The following is an 18,262-nucleotide window of genomic DNA, read 5'->3' on the forward strand; positions in this document are numbered from 1 at the left end:
TAATGAACTGCGTTTTTGTACATAGCTTTGAAAATCCCCACTGTGGAATCATGCACTATCAAGGGTCATTTTAATAACATTGATTGTTAAGACACAGCTCCCAGTGTAAAAACAGAACTCATTAGAATTCAGGATAAAGCTGATTACAGAGGAATGCGTAAAAATGAATATTAAGAAGATTAAGAAGAGCTGGGTATCAGTGCTATATTCCAAAGGGAAATCCATCATGTGCTTACTGTCCCAATCAGTGGTACCCAAAGGCAATGTGTACCTCTGTGAGCGTACTCTACTGGAGAGGGAACTCTCAGAGTCTGGCCAAGGGTAACTATAAATATTAAAACCTTTATTATCAATGTTTGATAGAAGCATAAAAAATTTATAATTGTGTACAAATTCTTTCTTTTGCAGAGGAGACGCATGAGATTTTATAATGCCACTGTTAAGTCACTCATTTTTTTTTTTCTTTCAGACAAAATCTAATTATTTCTGCCCAAATTTCTTTCTTTAATAGAGGTAGCATCATCCAAAAGAAGTAAAATAGAATGAATAGCTGAAGCCCTATATACATTTAAATAGTAGATTTTCTATCAAGGTCATTCAGATAGGCTGCTGTGCTATGTTTTGTTTCTCTCTTTTTTTCTTTCTTTTTTTTTTTTTTTTTTTTTTTAATTTCCAGTTCCCTAGCCCCTCTGCCTCCTTTTGCTATTCAGTATGTGTTTGTCACAGACTCTCTCTTGTTTAGAAACAAATGCATTCAGACATCTTTGGTACTTACAAAAGCATAGTCTCAAATTACAGCCATCATTAACATAACAGTAACACATAGGAGTTATCCAGCATATTGAAAAACCTGTGAAGCTTTCAATGCACTCTAACTGTACGAGATAGAAATGAAAAGTGAATATCTACCTAAATGTGAATTTCCACCTCCTGTAACATGCAAATGGAATTACCTTCCACATTGTTGAGAAGATCCATTAAATGGATGTAGAATCTTAAGAGTGAGAACCACCTTGTTTTGTAGTAGGAAGCTATATGAGACGTCACAACACTTATATGTTTAAAATATGATTATCATAATTGAAATGTAGATTTAACCAATCTGCACTATCTATGATAATGGCACAGTAAATACAAGCCTCCTGCAAAATACAATGTGCCAAGAAACTAACTTAGAAGAGAATATAGTCATTAACTGCACTGGTATCATTACAGAAATTAGTTTTATAGTTCCGTTGTGAAATATGCAAAAAAAAATCAGATGAGACATAGCAGATTTCCACATTTTACTACTGTTTTCTGCTTTCTTAGTTGGTGTCTTTTTAAGTGACCAAAGAGACCGTACTCACCAGGACCCTTTCTCCCCTCCCAGCATCACCTCCAGTAAGGTATCTCTGTGGTACTCTGCAACAAATAATCAATAATCATCTCTTCAGTTCATCTTGTACCCTATGCAAGTCTATTAACATTATTGTCCCAGAAGCACTCGAGAGACACAGAGGGGGGAAAAAATTGAAAAAAATCAGGCATTTAAAATGTGTTCCTAGGCTTGCTGTCCTCCCATGTAATGTGTACTACCATGCTGCCATAGCCCCACTGTAGCTAGTAGGCCTGCGGAAAATAATATGATTCCTTTTGGCTTTCAAGCAAACTAGACTGTGTAGCCAACATGGTATATGTAACTGTGTGGCTTTTCATATATTTTGAACATAAATACACTAACAGCCCCTTAGATTTAGATGTAGCAGCATGTTTATGGTGACACTGCTATTGCACTACTAAGTTACAATGTTCCGTTTGATTACATTGCTAGAAGTTTATTTAATTCAGAATATCAGAAGCCATCTTAATATTAAGATAATCAAAACTACATGAATAGCTGAAGCTTCCTTTGTATAAATCAATCTATTTTTGAATAGACAAACTATAATACTTTGCTGCAACCTAGGACAAAGTATTATGTGTTGTAAAGAGTTTCAGTAAATGTCCATGGACCCTCTCAGCTGTAAATGAATGTTTTTGAATAACACCAGTAATCCAAAGGTAATTAAAGGAGTTTATGCAAGGTGCAATAAACAGCCATTGTTGTGTCTACAGAACATTACTTTATGCTACTGTGAAGATGATGTCTTTTTAGCCTCCTAGCTGTTTTGAAAAAAAAATAATTCAGAGGCCACTAGTCTGAAAGAAACAAGGACAAGATAATAACTAGAGACACAATTAATCCCTGTGCTTTGGAATAGTACAAATTCTTACAACAATCACAGAGAAAGCTGTACAGAGGTTATAGGAAGGCAAGTTAATGTGATGCTTTAAAAAAAAAAAAAGTGTTAGAAAGACCTAAATTACAAGAGCAAAGAAATGAAAATACAACTTAACAAGAAACAAATGTTGCATGCTGTGTATTAACAGTGGAATGCTTGCAGAAAATATGGAAAAATCTTTGTTTACTCAACCCTGACTCATGGGCAAAGGTTTACATAAACTGGGCTTCTTTCCTGATCACAAGTATGTGGGAAGTCCTATTGGGATGGGTAGTCAATAGGACTTCTCAGTCACTTGAAATCAGGCCCCTGTTTGGATTCAGTCATTCAGGGTAAAAACTTGGTACCATAATTGTCAGCAAAAAGCTCCCATTTTATCACTGGGGTCAGAATCCCACTAATGCACCAGGCTCCAGCTCTGTTGCCAGCACTGTCTTCAGTAGAAGCAACACAGAATGCCGGCAGTCAGGATCCGTTACTGGATCTTGGCCCTTGCTCCCTGTTCATCAGCATGTGTTGCTGTGTGTGTCTCCAAAGTGTTTCTGGTGCTCTCTTTCACTTGCTGGCAGGAATGAGCTTTTGTCTTATGTGCAAAGAAGGAAACAGTAGCAATAGATATCCTTGTTAATGAACATACATAGCAGATCCTGCTTTCCAAGCCCATCTTGCCTCTTTTACCAGGACTCTTTCAAGCCTGCATCACCTTCAGAAATCCAGAGAGCCTTTGATAGGCTAAGTGCCAGGACCAAGAAAGTGGAGGTTTATATAGTAGGGCAGCAGAGCAGGAAAGGAAAATGCACCTAGAAAGGACCACAGCAGGTGATGTAAACCCTTACCACAGTCTATGGTAATTTAATGAAAGTCAGAATAAATAAATATCTGACTCGGAACCAAGATGCAGCTGACCTAGTCTGAATGGGAACTAAATGGCAGTTGTCCTATTGCATTGCTAAATTTACCTCCTCAAGGGGAAGGGATCAGAGTTACATATTTTTTTTTCTGCTTTAAAAAAACTTTAATAATTCAAAGAAACATCTAATGTTGGTAAATGTGCATGGTAAGTACTTGATGGATTGAATTAATTCCCCTCTTTGTGTGCTGACATCCTACTCCCTGCATAGGGAGATTCTACAGATGTACAGAAATGCTGCACAGGATGGGATGTTTCTTTATGGCATTTCCGTGTGCTTTAAATCTCTGAAGAGTTTTCTGTGTGTGTGTTTTATATTGAGTCATTAAGTACAAAAACAAACTTATTCACAAACCAACTTTGATCTAGGTTTCCTGTGATTTATCTCTGCTGTCTATAGCATGCACTGAAATCCTACCTGATTGTTATTAGCTCCCCAAATATTTATATCACTGCAGATAATCAATGCTTATCACAGTCAATACAGATGTTACAAGTTCCTCAAAGAAAGGCACTGTCAGCATAATAGTATTTTAATTATTGCAGCATATGTTTTCAAATGAGTCTTTTGTTTACAGTATCAATTAAACAGGGTAACTGTATATAATTAATAGAGGATGTTAAAAATACTAAAATTACAGCTTTTCCCACTAAATGTATGAAGCAATAATGAATGTCTTGAAGGTATTAATGTTCACTTAATTAATTTAAATCATGTTGCTAGTGCTGTTTTCTGTTTTCATTCCCTTGTGTTTGCACTCTGCAGGATGTTTTTCATTCAACTGCTGTGTAAAACAAATTTGCTTGTGGGGGTTTGGTGATATAAAGTATCTGACTGGCACCAGTACATTAGTTATTCTACATATAACTGAAAACATAAATGCAGTATTTGGATAAGAAGTAGAGATAGCAGCATCTACTGGTTAGAAAGATGCAGATGACATGTTTTTTATCAACTGTGCTGTAGGTTGATGGGGAAGATTAGTGCAGAACATGCTGAGCCTTTCTGTCCTTCAGCTTCCCAGCTTTATGTGGCCTCTTACTCCCCATGCCATTCTGAAAATCTCCAGAAAGAAGTGCAATTTCTTTTTGTAAAAAAAGAAATTTCAGAGAAAACTGCTGTATTACCTTCTTTGTAAGGAAGACTTAACATTCATCTATCTCCTAACAGAATCTAGTCTGGGAACATCAGAAGAGTATTTCTATAGGCAGCATAGTCATACTTTGAAGAGTGGAATTACTCTTTGTCTCTTTTTAAATGTACTTGTTGCTCACGCAAGATATCAGGGAGCCAGTTCTGAATCAGAATATTGTATCTGTCTTCTGGATAAATACAAATCAGAAGATAGATATAATACAAATCAGTGTAAGGATTTTCATCTGAAAATTTCAACTATTTCCTGTCTAAAGAAGTTGTTGCAGGCAAAAGGTACATTTTGTAAAGGAGTGTGGGTTGTTTTTTTTTTTTGTTTGTTTGGGGGTTTTTTTGGTTTTTTGTTTTTTTTTTTTTTTTTGTTTGTTTGTTTTGGGAACACCTGAAAGAACTGTCTCTGGATCTAAAAAGGTAAAATACTTGCTAAGTAAATAATAGGAACACCTTGGTTTTTCAGGGATGAATTCCTTCTATAATTTTTTTGATATCCTCTTTATCAGGCATATGATAGCCACAAAAGCACAGAGAAGACAAGCATTAGTGGATAATCAGTATTTCCCAGGTACAAAGACTATTGATCATAAAAATGGTTTAAAACCGTGAGAAAGACAGTTAAACCAGTGAAAAGGGTTTTATTATGGATATTGGCCCCTTCATACATTTTTGTATCTTTATATTGACAGGAATACAAGAATTGACATATTTGCCTATTCCAGTAGTCTGACCTTCAATATTGACCTCATCTTGAGCTGTAATACAAGTCTATAGTACTGTATGTGTCTTGTTTACTCACTTTAGCTAATGTCCTGGATTGTGATGCCAGCCATTTTTAGTTTAACCTACTAAATCTATCAATAAAATTTTAAAAATAATGCTTAAAGTATATGCATATTTATGTTCAATATTTATTTTTACACCTTTGGATTCACTTCTCACCAAATTAAAATTAAAAATATTTTTGAAGTGATTGCACACATTACTCTTATTACTGTTCTAATGCCATGATTCTACATTTTTTTGGCTCTGATATATACAGACATACATATCTCATATATACGTATATATGTACACGCAAGCAGACACATATGTCTGCTGAAATTCTTGGTACTTCCAACACACAATGATTACAATCAAAGTTTTTCTTGAAAATGCCTGCTCCTGTGGTCACTGGATTAGTTCAAAATTTCAGCTTCTGTTCAAAACACAGGCTTCCTGGAACCTCAAAACCACCTGGTAAATCTGAATCTTCCAGTCCAGTTTCAAAAAGCATATAATGTTAGTAAGTTATCTGTGTATGTAGGAGGAGACAATAAGTTGGATAAACACTTATTTGAAAGTTTTTGATCCAGGTGGATGAGTCTTCTACTGCTACTTTTTGCAGGCATACATATTGGCCATTTTACAAGTCGTGCTGAGTAATCACTGTAGGTCTCCAAAGACTGTATTTCTAGTTACGTTATCCATCAAAGCCATGTCTCTTCTGCTAGAAAACAGTATCATATATATCATCTTTAGTGTTGCTTACTAGAATCATAGAATCATTTATGTTGGGAAAGACCTTTAAGATCATTGAGTCCACTGTAAATACGAATTTGGATGAGGTGTGGGGTTTTGTGGGTTTTGTTTGTTTGTTTTTATTTAGACTTTTTTCCAACAGGTTTGTTTTGTCCAGGACCTGGTTAGAAACACTTTACTGATTTTATATATTTTCACTTTCCAAATTCAAAGTGATGGCTCAATTTCACTTAGATGGTGTCATAAGACCATTCACCACCATCACAAGACTATTTAGAGACTCGAGTTAAAAAGTAGGCTAAGGTTAAGTTGACTTAATTCAGGATTGAATGTCAACTCTTGCCTGGAAAACAACTGGACATATGTAGATAACTTTTGATGCAGCGTGTAAAATCTGTATCACGTTGTCATTCATTTGATTGCTTTTGTACAACTCTGCTGAAGGATTCTAACAAATGTGATACTCATGCTATGTGAGTGACTGTCCCATCCATGTACAAGCTGTACCAATTCAGGGTAACACCTAATGCAATGGCTTCATATTTACTTCCCAGATGCATGACTGGCATTAAAGCAGTAGCTGTTGACCTGGAAATGTAAATACAAAAGAAAATTGGGGAAAAAAGGACAATGTTGGTAATGCAAATTCTATTTTACGATTAAGGAAATAGTCACAGGAAATAGTTGCAGTTGAGCATACTCTTCCTCTTGATTTCTGTTCAATACATTCCTTGATTGTCTCTTTTATACCCTTAAAATATAGAGAAAGGTTTTTAATGCAGATAGTTAAATTCACGGTAACAACCCTTATTCTGATGTGCAGGGGTGTACTTGTGAGCTGTATCCTCAGTGAGCTGGTCTGTTGCATTGATCTCTGAGGACAATAACATTAGGAGATTCAGTGCCACTGAACTTGCGTGCGCTACAAGGGGAGTAGATTAAAAGTTGATGCACTGTTTTCCTTCAGCATAGATTTGTTCTCTTCAAGTAAAGTGTCAGGTCACTTCTGGGGCATCATCACAGGTAAATGAGCACTGATTTTATTAGCTTCTCTGGTAGATAAGAAGGTTTCAGTTTTAATGAATGCAAGATCAAATATTTGACAAAAAGTGAAAAGCAAAGACCGGAGGTATATATCCTAAAGTGAAAGAGGGAGGAGAATAATGAGTTTGAAAAAGAATAAACCACAGATTGTTTAATGGAAAAGAATGCTACAAAGGTCTCTCTGAATCTTCAGTTCCAGGGGTTTCTGCCAATTCCTTTTATTACTATTTCAAGTTACCAGGTACATATGGCATGTTTGTAAGTAAAGCAGTCAATGAAGTTAGTTACACCTCTGCATTTATTACCTTACCCCTGAGTATTATTAACTTTTACATTCCCCATAAAATATAATTTATCACTTAAATAATTTGCTTTGTGTCAGGGTTCAGTGTGCTCCAGTGCTTTCCTGCTCATTAAATGAGATATTTTTACTTAATGAGCCCAGAATGTCCTTTGCATTTAACATTAGAATTGATTTCAAACACTCCATTTTTCTAACATATTTGTGTGTAATTTCAGAATGTAGACTTCATCCCACAATCTTAGACTGAAGAAAAAAGAGCTACAAAGAGTAATGATCCATGAATTCTAGAGAGGGACACAGTAAGTATGGGTGAATAATTTAAAAAGACCCAAACTATTATCTACCTGCACTTTGCATTCCTTCATCTAGTTTGAAGTTTGACTTACTATTTGTGCTTGATGCTGCAGTTATTACCTACCTAATACTGCATTAGGAAAGTGTTTTTTTGAAGGGACAGCAAGATATTGATTTCCATGAAATTAACAGAATATAAAAAGAATCCTGCCCTTAGACGTATGTGTGTGATATGCTGACTCAAGTAACAGACAAGGCTTTCAAAAGGTATGCAGTTCACATATAAAATATATATCCACATATAAAATATATACCAGGTTGGATGAGGCTTTGGGCAACGTCGTCTAGTGGAGGGTGTCCCTGCCCGCAGCAGGGGGGTTGGAACTAGGTGATCTTTGAGGTCCCTTCCAACCCAAACCATTCTATGATTCTATGATCCTTAGGACAAATGAATATTGTAGAACTCTAGCAATACGCACCTAATGATGATCTGGTTAATCTCTCTGCAATTGTGAATAATCACTTTGCAATTAATTAATAAACTCTGAGTAGAGAAATCCTCTGCTGTGCAGTAAATAATTTGCTTCTAATGGTCACTGGAACAAAAAAGCAGCCCAAAGCTTTGAGCTACCTCAGCAATTCCAGGAGAAACTACACTTTAAATGGAATTTTGCCACCAGCTAGATCTCAAGGAGTCAGTGAGTAGTATATTATGTATTCACAACTGGATGTTCATTTGAGTCCACTATAACCAACATGACCATCTGCGCATCAGCTCTACACCACTAACATACAGAGTGCTAATCTAATCAGTCAGATGCTCATGATCCATGGCAATGCGTGTGGCATGAAACACTCAATAAAGAATAGTAAAGCTGAAATTTAATTGCATAAGAAATGCTGATATTGTAATATAGATTTTTTTTTTTAATCTGAATGAAAAGTGAAAAAATAGTAACTTAGAAAATAAACAAAAATAAAACATTGGTATATCTGAACTTAAAAATTTCATTTTCAGAATGTTTTTAGCCATCATTAAACCTCATATGCATATTTTTCCATGGTTGCACTGTGTCACCTGATTAACAGCTTAGGTCTCTCTTTCTATTTGTTCCTCCGGACCAGGTTCCTTGGCTGGACTCTTTTTCCTATGAGGCACATGCAGTCATCTCACTGCTCTGTGTCAGCTGAAGGCAGTGGAAGTGTGTATTGTGGAACGTGCCATGGTTATTACCGTCACATACAGTGAGTGAGGGAGCACAGGTCCCCTAACTGCAGGTAGGCAATCTGTGCCTCGGTGTAGCGCTTCAGTAACCTTCTCAACACATTGTCATGTTTACCAAGGAAAATATTAAAATTCTTATTAGACTGATAGTACTGCATTATTTGAAAAAAGTTTTTAAAATAATGAAATAATACTGCATGGGACCACATCATGCCTTATAGGTCAAGGAGAAAAAGAACAATTCCGTAGTTGTGGTAACAGGAGTAACAGAGTAGTGTGATTATCCATATAAGTGCACTAAATGTAAATTCTTTATCTTTGCCATGTAGGGAGAGAAAAACAGAAGTAAAATGTAGAATCAGCTGTTGACTGTAATTTAGGGAAGGGTGGACATGCCTAGGTTACTTATTAACAGTCATAATTGAACAGGCTATTAAGTAACATATAACTGATCTAGATTGGGGAAACAATGTCATCAAATGAGTAAAGCGTAAAGGAGCCTGCACTCCTCTTGGTGCTACCACTAGGCGGTGCATCATGTACCCCAGGAAATCAGTTTATTTTGCTTTTCCTTACTGTCCTTCATCTGTTTTGTCCATTTAAGCTGCAGATGGTTAAGGTTGCTACATTCAACCAACCTGAATTAAGAATGCACAATTTTTTTCCCCATGTTTTTCACTGTAAAATGAAAAGGAAGAGGGTTTTTTTGTTTGGTTGTCTTGGTTTTTTGTGGTTTTTTTTTTAAACCTAATACTACAGTTTGCTCCAGGGAAATACTGAAATATCACTTTAGATATTTAGATGCTTACTGAAGTCCATAATATTGTAGCATATTTATATGGACTGATGAGACCTCAAAAGATAAAAGACTTCCCCCCTTCTGATTCTCTACTAAAAATAGATGTGCCCTTCATTTCATTACCATTTTAAGGAGGGATGTAAGATGTTTTACATTTTGTTTGAATTACTTTACTAGATTATAATTATCATTGACTGTTATATTTCAAACTTTAATGCCAAATAATTTATTTTTTTAAATGAAAAATAAGTGATTTCAGTAAAATATCTAACTCAATTTTTAAATGGATTTTTATCTCCTGCATTCTGGGTAGATAGTAATTTGGTTGCTCTGGGTGGATAATAATTTGGTTGCTAGAGAATAAAAATGCTGGGGATGTCTCAGTGTATGCAGAAGGGAAAATGTGATGACTGTACCTACTTGAGAAATTACTGTGATAGGTCAGCAAGACTTTTGGGAGAGAGTTTTTCTGCGTTGCTGAGTTAGTTGAGACTGGACCTGTGGTTGTTGTAAAACAAGAGCTTTTCTCCCCTTTAGCCTGTACTAGTCTTGCAGACAAATACAAGTTTTAAGAAAATGGAGGGATGTTATAGAGGGGTCACCCCATCTGTTCCTAAGACAGTGTTTCCATTTTATTACTCTATGTACAGCTGATCACAGTACAGATATTAGGATATAATTTTCCCCACCAGGAAATTGCCAAGGCTGGTTTTTGGTTGCTGCTGCTGCTGTTTTAGTCAATGGTGTGAGCCTAAAACTGGGAAAATGTAGTGTCTTTTGTGTAAAGTCTCTGGCAGACTAGGCAAAACCTGCAGCAAATCACCCACATGAGGTATTGCAGAGCTGTACTCATTATCACTAACGAAAAGGGACTAGCAAGTGTCTTACAGCCTAACTGGAGGATCTTTTTATGGGACATCTCAGGAAAGTGAAGAGCACAGCAACCGAAGCCAACACACAGGTTTTTCTCTGCTGTTAGAGGTCCCTTGTCTGAGAGCAGAAATAGTTAGAGGGGATAAATGTCAGATGGATACGCGTGTTGTTTAAGGGGTAGTACACTGCTCCACTGTGCTTGTATCAAAGGCTCCGGTATATGCATCTGTAGGCAACAAATTTCACTTAGATTTCTATTTGGTTTGCAAATCAACTACTTGTAGTTGAGAAATAATCTATGCAGTTTCAGGAGAAGGTGAGATAAAGGTGCTTATCAGATTCCTTTTGGGGATGGTGATAAGTAGTTTATAGCCAGTTTCAGTTAACATAAGCTTTCCATAAATAAGATACATAACTTTTTACACATGTAGGCTAAGGCCAAAGGCTACCTTCACTCTTTGAGAGCACTGACATTAAATATTTTATTAGTACCCATGATGAATAATGTACTTCAGTTTTGACTGTACTGTTGAGAGCAACTACCACATATTTCTTGGAGATGTCCATAAAGAGCCAACTTTAATACTGAAGAAAAGTTTATTTTTCTTTTAAATTAATTACTTTGAGTTTGATATTTACATCTTGATGTGTGCAGCCTTTCTTGCAGCACTGGTATTACTGGTTGCTGCCATCATATTGTTTGTGTCCTCAATGCTGGCTTTCAAGCTACCATTTCTTTATGTCCTGGGCCTATGTTGTATACTTTTACAAAGGGCTCCTGGATCGGATATTGCTGCTGTAATCCACTTTGCCCATACTGTGTATACTGCAGGTGCTTGCAAACTCTTTCAGAAAAATGTGAATTGCTGTTCTTAAATCTTCTAAATGCTAGGGATTGTCTTCGTTCATGCTATCTGCTGCTGTGCGTGATTTCATCTGGAGGCATTTGTGCACTCTCCTGCTTTTATAGCTCAGATTCTTCCTGTTTTTCTATTTGAGTCTTGTAGTACTTTGACTTCTCTGTTATGTTTGGGATGCTCCCGTATTGGTTTCAATTTGGCTGGAGTAGCTTCCATTGCTTGCAAAATTCCAGGCTCCATTTTAGATCTTCCATACACTCTTTCCGAGTGTTTCATACCAAATCCCAAACACCATCTGGCTTTCTACCAGGAAACTAGCCCTTCCCTCTATATTGTGAGATCAGTTGTAGTTCAGCCTGAGATCAATTAAAGACACCTCTGTGTTTTCTTCTCTCTTTTTGTACTGCTTGCTTGAAACTGAATTTCTTGGTTCTTTTTTGCATTGGGAGCATACTGCATGTAGGCTGTTTCAATTCTCTTTCTAACCACTGCAAGCCTTCAAATTAACTTTAATGTAGATATTTGCTGAAAGTTGCAACTGATACAGGGCAGAATTTTTTAGCATCCTCTGTTCTTGGGAAGTTAAACTGCAGTGAGAAATGTTAAACAGCCTAGAACTTTGACCTCAATTTCTGAATTTTCTGAACTGTGATCTGAAAATTGTAATTTAATTAAAAAAAAAGAAGACTCTGTAAATGAAGTTGTTTCTGGTGTTCATGAATCTTAAAACTTTGCCAGACTGCAACAATTTCCTTCTTTTATATGTTAAGTGAACAATGCCTCCATGAGGAAAATGACTCTCATTAACACAGTATAATGTCTAATGGCACAGGTTCACTTATATTTTATTCATTAAATAATATTTGTCAATGTGTTTTTTCTATTTTAAACTCTTACTGTAAAAGAGAGCATTATCACCTCAAAGCATTTGGTTTCTAGAGTGAATGCCAATACTATCCAGTCACGCCATATTCTCCTAATTATGCTGAGGGTTTCTTTCCTAACGGCATTTATTTTAGGGTGTCAACAATACTTCAGTTAAATGTAGTGTAAAGTGCACTTATTTAGCAAACTTGTCCTTCAGAACAGGGGGTTTTTGTCTTTAAAACACTGCTAGATTGTTTCTTTCTGTCAGTGCATGATACAGTAGAAATCTTAAATCAATAACACTTTTTATTCCTATGCAATTGATGCATAACATCCTTCTTCACACAGAGGTTTAATGTGTTGTAAATTAATTATCTGGAATGAGTACAGGGTCAATGGACCTTGGTATGACTGGGATGTAATGTTAAAGTGTTCCATTTCCTCCCAGTCCTGCTCAGCTCTCTTCCCGACTCTTTTATGTGTGTCAGTTATGCCATCTTCTGCAGTTTATTCCCTTAAGTGTTGTTAATGCCCCTCTAGGGCTTGATCGATAGGAAAAATTTGCTTTACCATAAATTTGTCCAACAATTTTCTTTCTTCTGAAGATGGAGTATCTTCATTAACTGTACATCTATAATGCTTCTTAGTAAACTATTCTTACTCTTACAGAAGCTTAAAATAATTGCCCTAATTTAAAGCATTCTGTGTATGCAGATGCAGACCAAATTTTTGGCTTTTAGGTGCCTAAAAATTGATCAACTATCCTTTAAGCTTCTGGCAGGAGAAGTTTTGCTTTACTGCTTCTACACAACAAAACACATAGACGAACAAAAATGTTATTAGCTGTGAAAAAATGCCAAGGGAGAGATTCTCAACCATGAACAGCGCAATTAAAACAGGCATTCAATGGGTTTAAAGTAGCCAATTTCCTTTAAAAATCAGAGAGGCCACCTCTATTATTTTTTTTGAAGCCAGCTTGGCTATTAGTTGCTAGGGAAACAAGATCCAAGATAGTGAATAAGGCCTGTCCAGGCAGCACAGCCTTATGGGGGTCTAAGATAAGAAAGAAATGCTGGCAGGAACATTCAATTATAGATCACTTTTTTTATTTATCTATTTACTGCAAGAAGGATGTTCAAAAATATGTATGTGTTCATAATTAAAAACGTGCTGATAACACAGCATTTTAATTGTCTTCTCTGAGTAAAAGATGACACTAAACTATTTAAGCAGCAAACACTTTGAATCTCACTGAAAAAGAGATGCTACTTAAAACTCATGGCATGTTGGTGGGATTAATTTAATGTACTGTGCTGTGTCAATGTCACTTTCATAAACTTTTGCTGAAGTGCTTTTCCTACTGTATGTTGAATGATGTTGTCAGGACTGTGAGTCGGGGGTACGGTGGATTCGAGTCTACTTTACTTCCCTTGATGAAAAGGTCACTGCCACTTGTAAATCTGTTTTACTCCCTGCATAGTTGTTAGTGTCAAAGTCTGTCAGCTCTGTGGGATGTTAAAATTATACAACTGTGGTAGGAACAAGGATCACAAATTCCCAAGTGATACGTCCCAAGAAAAAGTCTCTGATCTTTGTGTAAAAGTTCTGTAGAAAGTTTTTCATTCAGGATTTTCAGCTCACTTTGGCTTGATTGCAGAAATAAACATTTCTGTTTCATGCCTCCCATCTGGTGGGCCTTCCTCAATGATAGCTCATCACAGGACCACTTATTATGGTTGCAAGTGAAACAATCCCCTCTGCTTTATTTTTTTAAGGCTGTAAGGGCTCCAATTAGAGCACAATTAAAACTTGGCCTGTGTTGCGTTATGTGATTATGTTTTGACAAATCATCACATTAGATCAGCTTCACAAGGCCGCACAATTATTCATAAATTATTTGGAAAATACAAGTAATAAACAAGAAATAAAACAACTGAACAATTGGGGCAGGGGGCAGCAAACCCCCAAACCAACCTTTCAACAAATACAAGTAATGCAAATGATAAAAACTTCAGAAAACTAATCTCTTTTTTTCCTTACTCATGGCATCATCTGAACTGCTTTGTACATATGTGAAGACAGGTTTTTATTCAGAAGTTTTCCCATACAAGTTGTTATACTTTACTAGTGAACTGCGGCAAATGCAATGAGAGCGAAACCAGCTGGAGTGCCAATGGTGGACGTGTCCTGCTGAGTTTGATTGATTACGACATAAAGAGTTTTTGAAGTTTTATGCTCTGGCTGTACAGGAGGTGGACTCAAAGTTCTTTGCATGTGAAGTATGGCCAAAGCTTTTAGGTGGTCAATTGACTGCTTAATCCAAAGGCCTCCGCTAAGACAGAGTCAAGTTTTTCATGCTGTGAGGTATTTCCATATGACCTTGCAACTAAATTGATTTTTGATGTGAGTGGAGTAGTTTGCTGCTGAGGAGACAGAATGGGACCCGAAGGGGGCAAACACTGAATCTTTTTGGCTTGACTTTCAGTCAAGGTAACTCACTGGGGTCCTGAAGGTGATGCAAGTAAACATCTGCCAAGTGAATCTCTGTGTCAAGGCAGCCATTGTGGGCGAACTGGGGTAGGCGGCTGTGGGCGCACGTATATCAGTGTGCCAAGTAACCATCAGTGTGAGAGGGAATTGGACAGATCCTGGTTTCATTTTGCCTTATTTTTGACTGGAAAATGCTCTTTGTGTGCCTCTGGATCTGACCTAAAAGCTGTCCCAGGCATTTATTTCAATGCTATGAAAGCAGAATCTTTAATATGAAGTTTTTTTCTTACTGTCTGTGAATGATTTGAATGACAGATAAGCAAACAAAAAAAAAAAAAAAAAGAAAAAAGGAAAAACTGAAGCTTTAATTACTGTGAAGGAAAAATTGACTGATATCTGTATTAATCACTACTTTGCTTTTGCAGATATCTTTCAAAATGTCATCCCATTTGCCTTTAAGATCACAAACACTTCTGCTTAATTCTCATTCCCTGCCTCCCGAGAGAATTACAATATAAAAATTCACCTTTTCCCTTTCTTATCAGATTCATTTCTACTGTTTGAAATTGCTAAAATACAAATTGTAGATATTTGTACTTACATAATTAGAAAGCTGAATAGATGCCTGTCATATCAGTGCTCGTGTTTGCTGAAGACTCACAATGTTAGGCAGAGGGCATGTCTGAGGAATGTAAACAAACATCCACCTTATCAGGACTTTTACCACTGAGAAATAGAAAATAACATTTTTTTCCTTACCCTCTGCCCTCCATTATACCTCCAGTTCTCTAGGGTTTGCTCAATCTTCATGTATTTTCTAATTTTCAACTTTTCTAGGCACAGGTAAATGAAGAGCAATTAAGAACTATTGGAATGATTCACATAAGCAGGAAGAGCGATTCCACACTCTAAGGTCTGTAAATACCCATATGATGAGTATCTGGTATATAGCTATTTCATCACTCTGAAATAAAATTAAAGAATGTGTATATGCTAATGTGTCAGTATACATACTGGGGACACTTTAATCCTTTATAAAACCAGATTTTCATAAAACAAATGTTATGTGTATTTCAACACAAAATTAGATATCTATTTTTGATAGTAGATAAATCCTGAATAATCAGATTTAATTTGGACCAATCATCTACGTGTATTTCTAGGCAAAAAGGAAATGAAGCCTAGGGCAAAGACTCTGCCAGTATTTAGAAAGCTTTGGAAAAGTTATTTATTGATCAAGCCTACTGACTGAATATTTGAGATGTTTAGGGCATTTTGTGGGACTTGCCACCTTCCCAGAGAAAAGGTTTGCCTAGGTGTACAAATATCCAGTAAAAATGACTTTACCTTCTCCTTAAGAAATTAATCTGAAATACTGAATTTTAAAATTATTATAAAGCAGAGTGGTCCTTGTGATAAACGAGAGAATACTTAAGTACTCCTTGTTCTTTGAGTCTTATTTAGTCATTACAGTCTTCATAAAGATAATCTGAAATTGCCTTTTCAGACCAGCCACCTTGCAGTAGTCTTCATGTTTGCTTTTGCTCCTTTCTTGCCTCAACACCTGCAAAGCAGTATCTCCCAGGTATTGCTGATGCATGTCGCTTACACTTAGCCCTTGCCTTTCTTCAAATTTTCTGTTGTGTCCTTACTGCTTCCTTTCATGACAGATGTAATTACACCCCTTTGGACTTCCTAAATATCTTTCTTTTCCATGTCAGCCTACAGAGCTCTGGCTATTTTCTCAGAGTCTGAGATTATTATTATTATGCATCCCCTCTCTTTTGTTGTATTTTTAACAAAGCTTTCAGCTTTTTTTTAAAGCACTGAAAGACCTTTTCACATTCATCAGTTTTCCAGCTCTCTCTTGTCTGCCTGTACAGTCTGTGCTGTCCAATTCTCGCAGCCTCTTCTCTTTTCTTGTTATTCCAAGAAGGCACTGGCTCTTCTTAATTTCTGTCCTTAAATCTTGTCTGGAAACTTTTCTTTCCCTCTTAGCTTACAAGGCCAATATTTTTGGACGCTCTGTCAGATGGACTACCAAATGCCAGCACTTTATTTTGTAGATACAGTGACATGCTGGCAGGCCCCAGAGTAGCACTACTGGGTAGTGCTGTAGTCCTGGCTGCGGGCAGATGAAGGATGTCTCTTGCTTTGGACTCTCTTAAGCGACTCCCCTGTTATCCTGGGGAAAGACCTACCTTTTTTGCTTGCTTATTGTGGCCTAGTCTCCAGAATGAATGTTTTGTTCTCCTCAGTTAATACTTACTTTTGTTTTGAGAATAAAGCCATTTGATATACATGAGGTGAACCAGCCCAGGTATGAAGTTCCTTGGTACATCCAACCCAACCCTGTGAACCTACTTTACCAGCCCTAGCACATGAGTTCATGGAAAGATTCCTTGTGTGAATTCTTACTGTGGCAGCCCAACCCCCCCCACCCCCCTCCATTTGCATGTCCAAGACTAAAGGAATTGATGGACACATGAAAATTTGTAGTAAAGGTTTGAAATATAAGATATGAAGCATCAATATGTTGATGTTAGGCTAAATGACTGCATTTCTTTTTAAGAGAAATGGATGTGTGAGATCTGCATCATGTTACCAGTGGTTATGGAGAGCTAAATGGAGTGGACAACGTTTTTTGAAAAAACTTCAGTTAAAAAATGTGGCTGAAGCAGAGGCTGAAACTGAAGCCCCTGCTCAGCTGAGATAGGAAGTTGGATTTGGTAAGGAGTGAGTAAAAACCCATGCCACATCCTCAGCTGCTCTAATTCATAATGGAAGATCCTTCTTCATAAATGATCATTCCCAAACAGAGGCTCTCAGTGGCAATACTACTTCAGTCTGGGAGCGAGAAGAGTGATACTGATCAAACTATACTAAAATGGAGAAATTTTATAAATGTTCTCAATTTGTGACAAACTTTCTGTTCCAAAAAAAAATGAAGTTTATACTGATACTTAAATTTACAGAAGCATAAATTCTTTAAAAAAAAAAAAAAATCTTAAAACCATATAACACTGTAATCAGGCTCATTGAATTGCTTTTCTGCAAGCATTTTGAAGGAAAAACAAATAACAAGAGCTAGTGTATGCATAAGTGCTAAATATTTGAAACATTCACAGCCACCACCACATGACAGGGATCCTGTCCCTGGGGTCAGGCTGTTCACCAATAATTCAGTGTGAGGAATCTCTGGGCTACTGAACCTGCTGGGGAAAAACTGGTGTCCCTTCATTTCTAAACCAGGATATATTACGCTCATATACGTACTCATTCAAAAAATCTGTGCAACAAACCCAGCTAAACTGTCTTTACTGTTAAGATACAGAGCAGAATACTGTTCTAATCTGCTTCTTTTGGAATCATATTTCTAATCACCTCAATCTTTTTGTTATTTCGACTGCAAGCTTTGTGTATGGTCCCACCTGTGCTGTGGCATTCTGCATTATTTATACCTAACATTTTGATGTATCATTTTTAAAGCAAAAAATCTGTGACACACGTGAGTTCCTTTATATAGCTGAACACACACACAAAAAAAAAGAAAACAAAGTTCTACATCATTTCCATACACTCATCCTCCACTTAGTTATGATCGAAGTTGCCCCTATTGTTGGTTAATGTATGAATAACAGCATGCATTTGTAACCTGTGATCA

Source organism: Balearica regulorum, chromosome 8 (assembly GCF_011004875.1).
Source record: "Balearica regulorum gibbericeps isolate bBalReg1 chromosome 8, bBalReg1.pri, whole genome shotgun sequence".
NCBI lineage: Eukaryota > Metazoa > Chordata > Aves > Gruiformes > Gruidae > Balearica > Balearica regulorum.